The following is a 12,713-nucleotide window of genomic DNA, read 5'->3' as shown; positions in this document are numbered from 1 at the left end:
GGCGCCTGGGTGGCTCAGTCGGTTGAGGGTCCGACCTCAGCTCAGGTCACGGTCTCGCAGTTCGTGGGTTTGAGCCCCGTGTCGGGCTCTGTGCTAACAAACAGCTCGGAGCCTGGCACTTGCTTCGGATTCTGTATCTCTCTCTCTCTCTCTCTCTCTCTCTCTCTGTTTCCCCCTTCCCTGCTCATGCTCTGCCTCTCTCTGTCTCTCAAAAGTAAATAAATGTTAAAAAAAAAAAAAAACTGGCTTCACCTTGAACATCGCCTCCTCCAGGAAGCCTCCCCCGATGTTATAGTCTGGATTAGATGCCTCCTTGTGTTCTTCCCCTTCTCCCCCCGGGGTCAGCAGGCATGAGAAGTATCCTGATGCTGTGCTGTGTTTATTTCTCTCTCCCTCCCACCAGACAGCGAATTCCATGAAGTCAAAGACGGATTTTGTCTAAGTCATCACTGCTCCACTCTGCCTAGGACATGACCTTCAGGAGGTGGTTGGGGAATGAATAAATAAAGAGGCAGGTGCCCTCCAGGATCCTGCTCAGCTCTGGCCTCCTACGGTTCTTCATCCCTGGAGCTTTGGGGCAGGTGAGAAAGATCCAGGTGTCTCCACCTCGCAGGCACCAGCTTTCTCTCTGGGACTCCCAAGATCCTAAGTCCACATATCCATCTGCTGGGCAATAGCTCAGAAGCAGCAGGAGCTGGGAAGGCAGAGAGATGAGAGGTGTGCCCGCCAGTCCCCCACCAAGCTGGCGTCACCCTGCTTTGGTTATTTTCTTGCTCAGCTGCTTTAGCCAGAGGGGGGCCATCACCACAGGCTCCTGCCTCCCCAGTCATCTCCGTGGGAGGTCTCCAGTCCCTCCCAATGTTTGCCTTTACATCTGCCTCTATTCTCATTTAGGCTCTGCCGGGGGGTGGGGGGGGGGGATCTGGCTCCTCCCGGGCTGCCCTTGACAATCCCAATCACAGCGACACAACAAATATTTACTGAGCATTACTCTCCCAACAATGCTCTGGGCTGGACCAGGCGTCAACCTCCGGGGGCTGAAGATCTCAGTGGGGTGATTATCTGCTGGAAGCAGGGGGATGGTGAAAGAAAACCGAGCCACGGGCATGCTCCTGAGAAAGTGCCATGGTGTGCCCGAGCCAGCAGCCAGGGGCTTGCGAGAGCCGATTGATAAGCATTTAGGAATTTCGTGAGCCACTTGTCAAACCATCAGTGGCTTGAGATTGGCCACGGTGGGAGCATATATATCGAGAAAGTCAGCACACACTAGAATCCAGCACCCTGACACCAAATTCACCTCCCCTTTCTGAGGCTCTTTCCCTATCTGAAAAACAGGAATAAAAATCCTTATCTTGAACCATTTCCCAAGTATTGACGCAGAAGGGAGCTTGGCACATAGCAGGTGCTCAGGAATTACTAGTTCTCTCTCCTTCCTGAACTAATATTGAAAGTAAACAACGGGTTCAGTTTTCCTTTGGATTTATGGGTTGGTGAATAAATGTCACTGAGCAGGAAAAGAATACACATTTTAGGGTGAAGCATGGGACTGTTTCCTAGGGACTGTTTTCAGCTTTCCCAGGAGAGATCTTAAAACTTTTCAGGAGCTTCTGTCACCTCGGCATTGATAAGGGGGCAGGAAGGATAAAATCGGGGAGAGCGATTGAGGGGGTCAACGTTTGAGGGGCTGGGTGGTTTGGCAAGTCGCCCCGTCCGGGACAAGGGTGTGCCCGTGGTACTTCTGTTTGGTCACTCAAGCATTCACTCAAAAATATATTTATCGTGTATCCCAATAGGCCAGCCAATTTCTGTGCGAGACTCTGGGTCTGCAGCTATGAACAAATGTTTTCCCTGCCTTTATGGAACCTAACGGGTTATTGGTGAATACAGTCATCAAGGCAAGTGAAGAGAAGGGCACAGGTGTAATTTAAGGGAAATGCAGGTTACCGTGTGGGCATGTAAGGGGTGGGGAGGGATTTCAGTTGGAAGTTTCAAGCTTCTCTAAAGAAGTGACATGTAAGCAAAGATCTGAGGGGACATGGTTTTGTTTTGTTTTGTTTTGTTTTGTTTTTCAGGCTAGGGGAAGAATATGGCCGACTCCAGGATGGCCCCCCGACTCCATGATCCCTGCTCCTGGTGTCTGTGCCCTTGAGGGTGGGCAGGACGGGTGACTTTCTCCATAGCTTAAGGCAAAAGCAATGCAATGTCCTTTCCATTGTTATATTATGTAAGACTGTAACTTCTGTCTTGGAAGCCGACCCTTTCTTTTGCTGTCTTAGCTTACGTGCGCAGATGAGAGGGCCGTGCTGGAGAGTTCCACGTGATAGGGAATTGAAAGCAGCCTCCAGCCAATAGCCAGCCAGGAACTGAGGCTCTCAGTCCAACAGCCCATGATGAGCTGAATCCTGTAAACAGCCCAGTGGGCTTGGAACTGTGCTCTTCCCTCGTTGAGCTTTCAGATGAGACCTCAGCCCTGAGTGAGAAGTTGGTTGTAGCTACGTGGGACACCCAAAGCAGAGGACCCAGCTAAGCCAGGCTCAGACTCTTGATCCACAGAGACTGGGAGATAATAAATGTATTTTGACCCTAAGCCACTAAGTTCGTGATTAATTTGTTATACGGCATAGCGCCCTGATATGAAGAGGGAACAGGAATTTATTCCAGGCAGGCAGAAGGGGGTGAAATAAAGACAGTCCGAGCGCTGGAGGAAGGACAAGCATGTTGGTGTGACCTCAGTGAACATGAGAGCAAGAGTGTGCTGAGCTGTGAAGCAGGAAGGTTAGCCCAGGCCACGTCCCACAGGCCCACGGAAGCCACGGAACAGATTCTGGCACTTATCCTGGGAACTCTGGGGAGTCAGTGAAAATTTCGCAACGGTGACCTTGATGAAATCTGCCTTTGAGAGCGCCACTCTGGTTGCAGTGGAGAATGGAACGGAGGGGGGCACAGGTAGATGTGGGGAGACCCCCCTTGGATGACTAAGAAACATGCCACGGTGGCTTGGGCCCAGAGTTGATGGTTGAGTCACAGAGAAGCGGACACTTTCAAGAGCTATTTTGGAGGTGGGAGGGCCGGGGTTTGATGACAGAGTGGACACAGGGAGAACGAGAAGTAGAATCATCCGTCGAAATGGAGAAAAAGGTTTAGGGTTAGAGTTATTTTTAAGGGAACCAGAACATTCTGGATGAGTCTGGGAAGATTCGAAACGGCAGCGGAAATCAGTCTTTTGATCCCAGCTTCTGTCTGGGTCATTCTGACCTCCCCTGAGCAAGGCAGTTGAGGATTTGCCTGGCTACTGAGCACGATTAACACACTATGTAGACATTTGATTAGCGTGTGAAGAACGACTGGCTGTAGAATAAATCTCCATGTCATTTTATTGCTGCTAATTATTTCATCTGAAAACACTCAAGAGTGTGGCTGCACATTTATCGGAGGAAAGTTATTTATGTCCCTGGGGATAGAGCCAGAGCTCAAAACGATATGGATTTATTGTGAATGTATGAAGTCCTTTACCATCCCGTTGTAGACTTGAGAGATGGAATATTGCAAGATGTGAGCGTGGGGGGGACCATGAAATTAAGTGAGCTTGTTCTATTTAGGGGGGGGGCATTAATTCATTCTCTCTTCATTTATGCATCCACGCTGTCTTTTCCTTCTTACATAGAAATCACTTGGAAAGGGGCGCCTGGGTGGCGCAGTCGGTTAAGCGTCCGACTTCAGCCAGGTCACGATCTCGCGGTCCGTGAGTTCGAGCCCCGCGTCGGGCTCTGGGCTGATGGCTCAGAGCCTGGAGCCTGTTTCCGATTCTGTGTCTCCCTGTCTCTCTGCCCCTCCCCCGTTCATGCTCTGTCTCTCTCTGTCCCAAAAATAAATAAACGTTGAAAAAAAAAAAAAAAAAGAAATCACTTGGAAAAGCTTTGATGATCATCCCAGAACGTCGCCTAACTTTTCCGTGCCTTGGTTTCCTCCCGTGTGAGGGTTGGAATGCCACACATCAGTCTGGACCCAACTCTTGATGGAGCCAAGGCTGATCTCCTACAGAACACAAGCCTCAGGAAGGCAGATATGTGGGCAACATCTTCACGGCTGTGTCCCCGGTGACTTAGGAAACTGCCTAGCTCGCTATTTATTTGCTGAATAAATAAATGACATATGTATACAGCGTATGATGGCCCTTAGAAAATGGCGACCCCCTTCTTTCTTTTCTTCTTTGCTCTTCCTCCCCTGCTCTGTTCCGTTCCCCCTCTTTTTCACCCTTCTCCTCCAGTATCTGCTCTTGGGTTTGGGAAGAAGAAACCAGAAAGCAGCTCTCACTACTGGGTTTCTGATTTGCTGTTGGCTTGTCCAGCCTGTGTATCATCACGTTTCTTTCTTTCCGTAAGATCAGGGGATCATGACTTCTGGGGAGAACTGGTTAAACTCAGCAGTAGAAACCAGTGCTATGGGGGGTGGCCCGGTTCAGTTCTTCCTTTGAAAGGATATTTATATTTTGGGAGGTGGTTGCTGAGTGTGACAGTTGTTCCTTGGTTCAGATGTTATTTGCTTCAACTCATGGAGAATGCGAAGTGACCTGAGAATTGAGAGGGTGAGCAGGCTAGACTTTCATTTTGCTGCTTCTCAAGATGGGACACATAGAACTTCATTTATCCACCCATATGCATCCATTCATCCCTGCGTCCATCTGTCCATCCACTTAGCCATCTACTGTACCGTCCGTCTATCCATCCATCCATCCATCCATCCACCCACTCATTCCTCATTCACTCCCTCCCTCCCTCCCTCCCTCACTCGCGAGTTCATCCATTTTTCCATTTAAGGGACATTTGTGGCGCATCTGCTCTATAATCGGCTTCATGCTATGACCTAGACCATCCCACAGTGATGAAAATGGATATAGGTTCTTCCCCAAAGGAGCTCACCGCTTAGCGCAGGTAATTCACAGGCTCTCGCGGAGTAGAAAATTCTGCGCGAAAAAGATGGCAAAGCTTTCTGGCACGTGATTTTACTCAATAGTAAGTAGGGGAAATACTGTTTTTATTGTAAAGGAGATTGACTATAAAGTAGAATTCAGAGGTCACTAGAACTTCCAAGATAAAGTGCAGGACTTCGAAGGTCTTTCCTCTTGAATAGGCCTCTTGGGGCTACTTCTCAAACCAGAAGGGTCTTCTCTGCATTTGGGGACATTTCTGGGGAGAATTTTATTTAAAAAAAATTTTTTTTTCAACATTTATTTATTTTTTTGGGACAGAGAGAGACAGAGCATGAACGGGGGAGGGGCAGAGAGAGAGGGAGACACAGAATCGGAAACAGGCTCCAGGCTCCGAGCCATCAGCCCAGAGCCCGACGCGGGGCTCGAACTCCCGGACCGCGAGATCGTGACCTGGCTGAAGTCGGACGCTTAACCGACTGCGCCACCCAGGCGCCCCTCTGGGGAGAATTTTAAAAGCACTATCAGGAAAGGGGTGGCAATGAGCTTTTGAAGACAATGGGGGTGAAACTCCCTCACTGGATATTAATCGACGAATACTGATTGTGTCCCTTCTACGTGCAGAGGTCTCTGTCGGGCATTGTGACGTGGGGAGAACGGCAGGCATACGTGAGCATCTCAGCTCATGCTTCCTCCTCAGAACTGTCCCTCCCTCCCACCCTTTCTGAAGCAGTAAACTGAGGCAGGCCTGCCTGCGTTAGGGGCCCTGTGACCCTTATCTGATTCGTCCAAGTGTAGTCCAGAGGCACAATCAACCCAATTCTTCACGTTGGGGAATTGATCCAAGAAGCATGAGTCTAAGGGGGAAGGGGCAGTCTGGTCTCCAGGGTTGGGACCAGAGCCCCCTGATTGCAGAAGGAGCTCGAGTCTTTAAACACAGCTGGTGGTCAGAGGGAGAGAACCCAAGGTAGCATACAGCAGAGATGGGCTGTATGTGTCCCTAGAGAGAGGGGCTGGGGGCCCGTGGGGCTGGGCTTTCCTTCTTCAGGTCGACTTTGTTGAGATTCTCCTGATTTTCATAATCCCCTTTTGTGTTAGCTAACTTGTCTGGGTATCTACTTCTTAGCATCCTCATGAAATATAGGAAAAGTGATCAAAAAAAAAAAAATTCTAGGAACACGATTCCTGCCCTCGATGAGCTTACTAGCTAAACAAAATGATGCCAGTAATCGCAACAGCAATGGCTAGCACGCTCTGAACTCATGCTATGTAGACCACGTCCCTTGCAGGATCACAGCTGAGCCTCACAGCCCTCTGTAGTACCCAGGGTTGTCACTGGCATCGGGTTAATTAGGGACCCGGACTTAGGGAGACCCGGCTACTGCCCTGCAGCCCACACCATTAGCCACTGATGGAGTCCGGTGTGGATGTGGGCAGTCTGTCCCGGAGCCCTCTCTCTTACCCGATACGCTTTGCTGACCACGTGGAGAAAGAAGGGAGGCGGGACCAGAGAGGATGGGGTGAGCGGCCGATGAATGAGAGGCCCTCTAGTTAATCAGAGGAGAGGAAATGTGACCGTGGGCTGCTGTCTGGCGATGAGCAGAGGAAGGACCCGGAAAGTAAGTTTCGGGGCTCGGGGGGGGGGGGCCGCATCTGTGAAGGCACACTCAGTCATTTCACAATCAGTGAGGTGGATTTAGGACGCTGATCGATAGAGAGCCCTGAAACTGACGCGGTCTTTAAGGGAGACGTTTTGGCCGCAGGCATCAGGACCCCTAAAAAGGCCCACGGTGTTCAGCAAGCTGCTGCCACGTTGGCGGATGTTTCACAAACAAAGTCCTCTGCGGGCGCTCAAAGCTGCAGGTGCAGAAGACCACCACCGAGGCCATATCTACCATGGCAAAGGATTGGCAACACCCTAACGTCCAGCGTGGGGGACTCATCAAAGTAGGTAACAACCACATAGCGACGGCGTCGTTGCCTTTCGGCTCCGATTCCATCCTTCTAGGCTTGGCTTCGTGATGCGGAGGCTGGGACTCTGTGAAAAGTTCTACCAGCAGGTGGCTCCTAGAGATGATGGAAGGCGGGAGGAGGGAGGAACTCCTTCCTGGTGGCCTCCTGTCCCTATCAGATCACCCCGGCCGCAGTGACTCATTGCAACGTTTTAATTATTTTTGAGACAGGGAGAGACAGAGCATGAACGGGGGAGGGGCAGAGAGAGAGGGAGACACAGAAGCCGAAGCAGGCTCCAGGCTCTGAGCCGTCAGCACCGAGCCCGACGCGGGGCTCGAACTCACGGCCGCGAGATCACGACCTGAGCCGAAGTCGGCCGCTTCCCCGACCGAGCCACCCAGGCGCCCCCGCAGTGACTCATTTCAGCAGCAGCCTGTGGATCCGCTTTGCAACTTTTCTACCCTGTCGGAGCCAGGCTCTCTCTGCGCTCCCTCAAAGGTACCCGTGCCAGCCGGGCGGTACCTGTCCTCTGGGGTCTGGGTCTGGGCTCTGCCGGGACTTCCCAACTGAGCTGAATGATCTCAATCTCTTCCTTTCATCTTCCCAGTCTTTCCACAGTTACCATCATGTGATGCCTCGCCACGCTCTGTCTTCTCTCTTTACAGTCGCTGGTCACCACTTAGCATGACCCTCATCCTGCAAGACGGCGAGTGAAATGGGCTGCCTGGGTGGCTCCGTCGGTTAAGCGTCCGACTTCGGCTCAGGGCATAATCTCGCAGTTCGTGGGTTCGAGCCCCGCGTCGGGCTCTGTGCTGATGGCTCAGAGCCTGGAGCCTGCTTTGGATTCTTTGTCTCCCTCTCTCTTTGCCCCTCCCCCAGTCATACTCTGTCTCTCTTTCAAAAATAAATAAACATTAGAAAAGTGTTTTTAAAAAGATGGCTTGTGAAGCAATTTTGAAGTGATAGCCAATGAGCTAATTACCCCCCCAGAGCGAGGACAAACAACACAATGCATAATATACCTCAATTAGATTATCTCTGTTAAAATAACCCGTAGGCTTTCTGTCTCCAGCCTGGACCCTGACCAGCAATGTGAAAGATAAATAACATGTGACCTTGTTTACTTTCTACTATGAAATGGGTAAAAAGCGGGAAGTAAAACCATAAGAACGATATGACCAGAACCTTATCTTCTTTTCCTCAGCCACTTTTTTAATGTATAGATAAAGTCGCCTTTTTCACTAAAAATTAAAAAAAAAATTTTTTTTTAAATTCCACCTGGGTGGCTCAGTCGCTTAAGTGTCCGACTGTGACTCAGGTCATGATGTCACTGTTGGTGAGTTCTAGCCCCGTATCAGGCTCCGTGCTGGCAGCTGGGGGCCTGGAGCCTGCTTCGGATTCTGTGTCTCCCTCTTTCTGTGCCCCTCCCCTGCTGGCCCTCTGTTTCTCTCTCTCTCAAAAATAAATAAACATTTAAAAATACATGAAAATAAAAATTTACAAAAATTATTGACATATAGCATTATATATGCATCGTATAGCAATGTATAGAATGTTGGCATATAGCATTATATTGGTTTCAGGTATACGACATAGTGATTCATCTATTGATATCTATTGATATATAGATATCGATATCGATATATCAATATGTAGATATCGATAGCTATCAATAGATGAATCACTATGTTGTATACCTGAAACAATATAATAGATAGATATCTATCGACATTGATGTATAGATACATAAAGAGTGAAATAATTCTCTTTTTTTTAAATTTTTTTTTCAACGTTTATTTATTTTTGGGACAGAGAGAGACAGAGCATGAATGGGGGAGGGGCAGAGAGAGAGGGAGACACAGAATCGGCAACAGGCTCCAGGCTCTGAGCCATCAGCCCAGAGCCCGACGCGGGGCTTGAACTCCCGGACCGCGAGATCGTGACCTGGCTGAAGTCGGACGCTCAACCGACTGTGCCACCCAGGTGCCCCTAATTCTCTTTTTAAAAAAATTTTTTTTAACATTTATTCTTGAGAGACAGAGAGAGAGAGAGACAGAGCGTGAGTGGAGGAGGGGGCAGAGAGAGAAGGAGACACAGAGCCTGAAGCAGGCTCCAGGCTCTGAGCTGTCAGCACAGAGCCGGATGCGGGGCTCGAACCCACGAACCGTGAGATCACGACCGGAACTGAAGTCGGACACTTATCCAACGGAGCCACCCAGGCGCCCCGAAATAATTCTCAATAAGCCTAATTACCATCCCTTACCGCACATGGTTACAGTTTTCTTTTTCTTGTGATGAGAACTTTTAAGATTTCCTCCTTTAGCAACTTTCAAATGGACTCTGAAGTATTCACTGTAGTCTCCATGCTGTGCATTACATCCCCGGGACTCATTAATTTTATAACTGGAAGTTTCTACTTCGGAGGGCGCCCCTCCACCACCGCGGATAACCCCCAGTCCGTTCGCTGTGTTCAAGAGGACCTTTTTTTTTTTTCCAAGCATAGAGAAAAAAGAATGAAAACAGATGTCAAAAGTAGTGTGACCAGTGGAAGCCTCCGATGGCTGGCACGCAGCCCCAAGGCATGGAAACCCCCTAAGGTCACACTTGGCTCGGTCCTTCCCCTGCCGCGTCTGGCTTGGGACGCTTGGGAATTTTTCCTACTGTTTTCCCCCCCTGTCTGCCCTCTTTAGAGGCTCGGTGGGGTCCCGGGCGCGGTGCACGCCATCAGCAGCATGGGAAGACCCTCTTTGATGTGGGCACGGTCAGGGAAGGAACCACTTCTGCAGGACAGCCTGGCAGATCTCGGGTCGCCATTTCCATGGCAACGAAGTGGCAAAGGCTGAATGTCTGATTTTGTTTGGGGCTGTGGTGGCCACTAATTACAGGCAGCTCTCTGTGTCCCTTTGCTCTCCCTTAGAAAGGTCTCTATTTATTTGTTGGCAAGGTTTATTTACCTCCCCCCCCGCCCCCTTTTTGGATTTTATTTTCTCTTCATTCACTTCACCCCTTAGGAAAAAAAAAAAAATTGTTGTAGCTGGGGGTGGGGGGGGCGTATTTGCTTTCCTGGTTGTTATGGAGATGAAAAGTCAGATTACAGAGCGGGGGCTCCGGAGAGGAATGATCAGCGGGACCCAAGGTAGCCCTTGGCCCGGCTGGATAGGGGTGCGAAGCAAAAGAGGCAGGTTGGGGCCCCCAGGAGAGCACAGGAGGTGAAGGGAAGTGCGAACAGAAGAGGCAGCCCCCGAGGAGGTGGGTCAGGCCGGAGGCTCAGGAGCGGATTCCTGAGAAGACTCACGAGATGGCCAGGGGCCTCTCTGTTTGCAATCGGCTTGTCTTCATCGCACGTTTCGAGTTGCTGGGCGATCCGGCTTCCTTCTTTCCGAAAGCGCGATCCGCAAACTTGTCTGCTTAGGAGGCTGGCCCAGCCTTCGGGGCTTTGGTGAATACCTCTGGGGGAAAACGCTTGCTGCCTTGCCCGGGGACCCTCTGCGGGAACCCCTCGGGGGGCTGACGGGCGGTGACGGCAGGACGAGGTCTCAGGCTAGCCCTGCCCTGCCCAAGATGGTGAGCGCTGGATGGCTATGGAAATTAACGAACGTGAAATCAAATGGAAAATGCAGTCCCTTCTAAGTACTTTCTGCTCAGTTTTCCTGTAAACCCAAAATGTCTCCGAAAAATAAAGTCTGTGAATCAAAACTCAGTACAGTACCTCCCTTGCTCTGTTTCAAGTGCTCAATAACCACATGTAGCTGGTGGATACTGCGTGGGAAAACTCAGACGTAGCATGTCTCCATCATCACAGAAAGTTCTGTTGGAGAACTTGGGTCTAGTAAATAGCAGACCTTTCTGGACTGGGATGAAAGGAAACCAATGCCTCATAGCCATTCACTCATTCATTTGTTCAACAAATATTTACTCTTTGCCAGGATTAAGATTTGCTTGACACAGGCAGCTCCTGTCCTCATGAAGCTTATATGCTGTATATAATAGTAAGGGTCCAGGGGCGCCCGCCCGGGTGGCTCAGTCGGTCAAGTGTCCGACTTCGGTCAGGGTCTTGATCTCGCAGTTGGTGAGTTCGAGCCCCACATCCAGACCTGTGCTGACAGCTCAGAACCTGGAGCCTGCTTCGGATTTTGTGTCTCCCTCTCTTTCTATCCCTAGCCCGCTTGCTCTCTCTCGCAAAAATAAATACACATTTAAAAAAAAAAAGTGTTCCATAGATATAAATAGAATTTAGCTCTGGAGAAAAATGAAGCGGGTGAAGGGAGATTAGAGAATGCTGGGTGCTAAGAAAGTGGAGAGGGGTCTATTTTATTTTATTTTTTTAATGTTTATTTATTTTTGAGAGAGAGCGAGCGGAGAAGAGAGAGGGAGACAGAGAATCCCAAGCAGGCTCCATCCACTCTCAGACACGCGGCTGGAGCCCACCAAGTCGTGAGATCACGGCCTGAGCCGAAATTAAGAGTCGGATGCTTAATCAACTGAGTCACCCAGGCACCCCGAGAGGCGTATATAAAGGGCAGTCAGGGCGCCTGGGTGGCGCAGTCGGTTAAGCGTCCGACTTCAGCTCAGGTCATGATCCCGCAGTTTGTGGGTTCAAGTCGCATGTTGGGCTCTGTGCTGAGAGCTCAGAGCCTGGAGCCTGCTTTGGATTCTGTGTGTGTCTCTCTCTGCCCCTCCCCTGCTCGAGCTGTCTCTAAATATTTAAAAAACATATTTCTTAAAAATCTTTAGGATAGGGGCGCCTGGGTGGCGCAGTCGGTTGAGCGTCCGACTTCAGCCAGGTCACGATCTCGCGGTCCGGGAGTTCGAGCCCCGCGTCAGGCTCTGGGCTGATGGCTCAGAGCCTGGGGCCTGTTTCCGATTCTGTGTCTCCCTCTCTCTCTGCCCCTCCCCCGTTCATGCTCTGTCTCTCTCTGTCCCAAAAATAAATAAACGTTGGAAACAAAAAGGGCAGTCAGAGTCGGCTCAGCAGGAAGGTAACAACAAAAACAACAAAAAACAACAAAAAATAAAACACACAAAAAAAACCCAAAAACAATAACAACAAAACGAAAACGAAAACACTCAAAAAGCAAAAAATCAAATCACAACAACAAAAAGATTGCAGCTTCCGAGGGCAAAGAATCCCAAGCAGAGGGAACCACTGTGCAAAGGCCCTGTGGAAGCCTGCTGGAGAGTTTTGAGCAGGTGGGTGAAATCATCTAACTAGCTCTGAGCAGGACCCCTCTGGCTGGTGAGGGGAGAATGAACCAGAGGGGGAAGGAGAGAGGTGTCTCAGAGAGATCGGCGGGGCGGAGGGGTGCGGGGGGGGTGGGGGGGGTTGCTGTAATCCCGGTGAGAAGTGACAGCGGCTCAGACCTCGACAGGAGCAGTGGGAGAGGCAAGAAGTCGTCAGATTTCAGGAGGTAGTTCGGAAGCAGATGTTTCTGGTAGGTTCGTGTGGGATGTGAGAAAGAGAGGGGTCAAGGATAGTTGCAAAGGTTTGAGGACCTGGAAAGAGAGGGTTTCCTTTCACAGAGATGGGAAAGGTGGGGGCAACTGCAAGGTGGGGAATGGTCGGGACCTTAGCTGTGGACACACAAGTCCAAGATGCGTGGCGAATATCTGAGCGATGGTCTCAAGTGCCACGTGAGTCGAATAGACAAGTGCATTCGCTCACCAGGACTTAAGTCACCCTGGGCATAAGAGACTCACAGTAACTTCATTCTTATTTCCAATTTCCTTTGGCTGATCATTAAAAAAAGAGACATCTTGGGGGGCTCCTGGGGGGGCTCCGTCGGTTAAGCGTCCGACTTCGGCTCAGGTCATCATCTCACAGTTCGTGAGTTCG

The sequence above is a fragment of the Prionailurus bengalensis genome, chromosome D3 (genome assembly GCF_016509475.1).
Source record: "Prionailurus bengalensis isolate Pbe53 chromosome D3, Fcat_Pben_1.1_paternal_pri, whole genome shotgun sequence".
Lineage (NCBI taxonomy): Eukaryota > Metazoa > Chordata > Mammalia > Carnivora > Felidae > Prionailurus > Prionailurus bengalensis.
Note: the sequence above shows the minus strand (reverse complement) of the source record.